Below are 4,776 nucleotides of genomic sequence, written 5' to 3' on the forward strand. Positions count from 1 at the left end.
TCTGCTACCTGCCTAGGATGGGAGAGGCTCTCCCACTCACTGGCATCCAGTCGACGATTCCTCCTGGCCACCCCCTGTGGGTGTCTGAGGCTGTAACTGTTTATGGGAGTGGAAAACCCAGTCTTTCTCCCTCAGAGATGCTGGTGGTTTTGAACTGCCAACCACTCATAGCCCAACCCATACCCGCCACACCCCCAGGCACCCGTTGATGGGCTATGATGCACCTCTAAAACATTAATGAAATTGGCACCCCCTTCAAGGCATGGTTGAATTTTCAAGACAGTGTGCTCAGCAGTCAGTCCAGCTTATAAAGACAGATACTGAGAGACATCACTGTTATAAAAGGAAAAGGTGTGGGGGGAGGGAGGGGGTGGACTAAGAAAAATGACTTTCCCATTAAGGGAAGCAGACTTGGAAGGCAGTGATAAGCCAGCCAGAGAGGGAGGAGGGACAGGAGGGAGGGAAGAGGGGAGGGAGGGAAAGCACAAGAAGAAAGGGCGGCATGCACAGTGGGTGACTGGGATACGCGGTTGTTCTGATGAGTGGCGCTGTAGAGCTGGCCCTTGCATGCTTTTCCCTGTATCTGTTATGGTTTATACGCACGCGCACACATGTGAAGTTAGTGTTCCTGCCCAGGTCCATACATCCCTGTGGGGAGTGCTTCTATCTTACTCACCCTCCTGGAAGGATTCTGGCTCTTCATCAACATGACAGTTTTGTCAACACCGAGGGACTTGGCCTGTGTTCCTTTGCAGGGTTCTCTAAGTTGTAGAAACAAAAGAGAAGTCTGAAGGGGCAAGCCCAGGGCCGTAGAGAGTTTCGGCTGCCCTCCAAGAATGGGCAGGAGGGGCATTATCGTGCATTTTCCTTCCCTGGCCATTTTCATACCAATGAGACTTTTAATTTTCGAAAAGTGTCACCATCATGAGCCCCTGGGATCATCCTGTGTCCTTCAAACACATCTATCAAGATGACCCTGTGTCCTTGAAGCAAGTGTCAAGATTTTCCCTTCGGGATTTCCAAGCACAAGAAGTACCAAACCTTCCCACCTGACTTTTCTGCTTTGAATTGAGCTGTCCCGGCAGATACCCATCAGAAACCACTGTTTTGATCAGATCTTAAAAAATATATCTATTTTTTATGGCACCCCAATAAGACAAAACCAAGCAAAAGTTCTCTGCAGCTCTTCACTGACCATAGAGATAGGTTTAAATGCATTTTGTTTGGAATAAACCTAGGCATGGATGGATTAGCACACCAGCGGAGCTACCTTTTTATGCCCTTGTTTTTGATGACCATTTCCATTTCATGAAGCAGTGCTAGCTCATGATTAGGGAGGGCCACGTCGTGGAGGAGGACATCTTGCTTGGTAAAGTAGAGGGCCACTTAAGAAGAGGCAGCCCCTCAGCAAGATGGGCTGAGTGAATGAAGAAGCAAATGAAGGAGGATTCTCGAGCAAAGAGCAAATGAGCACACGAAGTCAACTGTGATGAGCGTGCTCTTGGGAGACCAGGGTCAGCGGGCACACTGGCCCCAACAGTGTGAAGTGGAGCAATTGAGAGGAAGTCTGCTGGTAGTTTTGTGGCAATTGGACAGTGGGTATTGAATCTAATAATAATCTAATAAGTTTCTCTATTAATTATTTTCTTTTTTCCTAGGAAAATATGGTGCTCTTTAAAGTATCGGTTCAGTGTTTGGGAATTTAATGCCACAGAATTGTCCCTTTACCACAGCAAAAACCAAAAGCATGCCCACTTCCCCTGAGTTGATACTGACGCATAGCAACTCTGAATAAGACTTTGGAAGGTGCAAATCTTTATTTTTGATCATTTTATTGAGTGTTCTTACAATTCTTAATATAATCATTACATCAATTATATCAGACATATTTGTACATATGCTGTCATCATTTTTCCTGGACAATTATTTTCTATTAAGTCCTTAGTATCAGCTCCTCTTCCCACCCCCTGCCCTAGTGACCCCTTGATAGATGACAAATTATTATTTTCATATTTCACACCAACCACTGTCTCCCTTCCCCCATGGTTTTCATTGTCCTTCCCCCTGGGGGGGTGTGGTTGTGTGTCAATCATGATCATTTCTCCCTTCATCCCCTCCTCCCTACTGATCTGGTATCACTATTCCCATTCCTGCTCCTGGGTTGCGTGTGTCGTGAGCTCTTAGCTCTTATCTACACCTGTGTACCTGCTGCGGTCTAGTCCAAAGTGAGAAGCATCACTGGGGTCAGGGTGGTGGAGGGTGAGGAAGCCTCAAGGAACCAGAGGAATAGTGTGTGTTTCATTGGTGCTTTACTATGCGCTGGTTGACTCATCCCTTCCCTGTGACCCCACTGTCGGGGATTTTCCATTGTCTACAGATGGGCTTTGGGTGTCTGCTCCAACCCCCCTCATTCTCAACCGTATGGTTTTGTTTGTTTGTTTAATTGTTAAAGGTCTTCTGATGCCCGATCCCTTGACACCTCGTGATCACACAGCTATGTTGCTTCCTCCATGTGGGCTTGTTGCTTCTCTGCTGGATGGCCACTTGTTTCACGTCAAACCTTTAAGACCCCAGATGCTATATTTTTTAATAGCCAGGAGCCATCCTCTTTCTTCACCACATTTGCTTAGGCACCCATTTTGTCTTCAGCAATTGTGCCGGGAGGGTGAGCATCTCAGATTGCCAATTTGTTAGAACAAAGTATTGTTGTATTGAGGGAGGGTCTGAGAAGAGGCCCAAAGTCCGCCACGACCTCAATGTACTGCCAGATAAATTATGTGCAAAGGCTCTATTCCTGTGGAGTAATGTATTTAGATACAGACACACATATGCTTATACCTCTATCCATAGCTTGGCTTCCTAGATCATTCCTCTGTTTCCTTTTACTGGAAGCTGTAAATCTTTATGGGAGCAGCAGCGTCAACTTTCTCTCTGGGAGGAACCGGGGGATTTGAATCCCTGGCCCTGCGGTTAGCAGTCCAACATTTACCTGACAGCAACACCAGGGCTCCAGTTTAATCAATAAGTCCCTGACTAATTGAAAAAGGCAAATTTCTTTATCACACGAGAAGCTCAGTTCCTAAGGGAGTAGAAAGCCTCATCTTTCTCCCATGAAGCAATAAGTGATTTCGAACTACTGTCCTTGCAGTGAACAGCCCAACTTGCCACCACCAGGACTCCTAACAACCGTTTTACTGAAAACGATTAGTGTCGTTTGGAGGGGAGGGAAATAGGACAGCCTATCCATTGGGGTCCGTCTACGGTTTTGTTTAAGGAACCCTGGTCATGCTGTTGTTATATGTTGGGCTGCTAACAGCAATGTTGGCAGTTCAAGCCACCAGCTGCTCTGAGGAAGAAAGATGAGGCCGTCAACTCCTGTAAAGATGTCTAGTGTTGGAAACCCTCTGGGGCAGTTTTCCTCGCCGTGCACTGTAGTCAGGAGCCCTGGTGGGGTAATGGTTGCTTGTGATCTGCAAGATCAGGAGTTCAAAACCACCAGTCACTCTGGGAGAAAGGTGGGTTTTACCTCAGGAACAGTAGTGAGAGTGGCGATATCAGGAAGGTGGAGGGAAGGTGAGGGAGAAAGGGGAAACAGATGGCAAGGTCTACATATAACCTCCTCTCTGGAGGACTGACAGTGGAGAACTGGGTGAGGAAGATGTTGGATGGTGTAAGATATGATAAAATAATAATTATTTATAAATTATCAAGGGTTCAGCGGGGGGAGCAGGGAGGGAGGGGAAAATGAGGAGCTGATGCCAGGGGCTCAGGTGGAGAGTGGGTGTTTTGAGAATGATGATGGCAACATATGTACAAATGCGCTGGACACAAATGATGTATGTACGGATTGTAGAAAGTGTTGTATGAGCCCCTAATAAAATGATTAAAATGTTTAAAAAGAAGAGGCTTTCTACTCCTGTACAGAGTTACTTACAGTCTCAGGAACTTGCTGGGGCAGTCCTGCCCCATCCTATCTGGTCACGATGAGTCAGCGTCAACTCAACGACAGTGAGTTTGGTTTGGGTTTTCTGGTCCTCTGGGGTCCCTGGGCATAGGAACGGCATGGACTCAATAGTGAGGGGTTGGGGTTGGGGGAATGCTTGTTGTAGAAGGTAGGCTAGAAAGAGGACGACCCTTACTGAGATAGATGGATGGACACAGTGGCTCAAAACCAGGAAGGTTGTGCAGAACAGGGCCGTGCTTCCTTCTGTTGTACGGAGGGTCCTGGTGTCCTGTTGCTGCCTTACGGCCCTAACCACCACCAACACTGCATCTTGGCACCTTGAGATATTTGACGGCTCTGCCGCCCTCCCTTCTCCCCATCGCACCCCCAAACTTCAGAAGGAACCAGGAGAGACTCAGAGACGTTAGCATCAAAGCAAGACGAAATCCGAGGCTCTGTGTTGTGGCAGGATGGGGGTTTTCTCCCCACCTTCCTCATTTCCTTCCTCCCCACAGCCCCCACCCAGCCCTTCCTGGGAGGAAGTCTTTGGTAAGACGGAGAACGGTGGCTCTGAGAGCATGGCGGTGCATGGACGGCAGCTGTGTCAACACAAGGGAAAGGCGTGCTTGCCTCCAGTTTCACTCTGGATAATTGGAAGGACTTCAAGTTCCTCCAGAGACAAAAGGAACCCGGCATAACACCTGTGTATGGAACCCAACCGGTAGGAAGGGTGGAGAAAGTCAAAGGAGTTGGGGAAAGTGTGGCAGGGGCACAAAAGGGCAGAAAGAGCATTAGACAGAAAGTCATCAAACTCAGTAATGGCCTTTCAGATG

The sequence above is a fragment of the Tenrec ecaudatus genome, chromosome 3 (assembly GCF_050624435.1).
Source record: "Tenrec ecaudatus isolate mTenEca1 chromosome 3, mTenEca1.hap1, whole genome shotgun sequence".
In the NCBI taxonomy this organism is placed as follows: domain Eukaryota; kingdom Metazoa; phylum Chordata; class Mammalia; order Afrosoricida; family Tenrecidae; genus Tenrec; species Tenrec ecaudatus.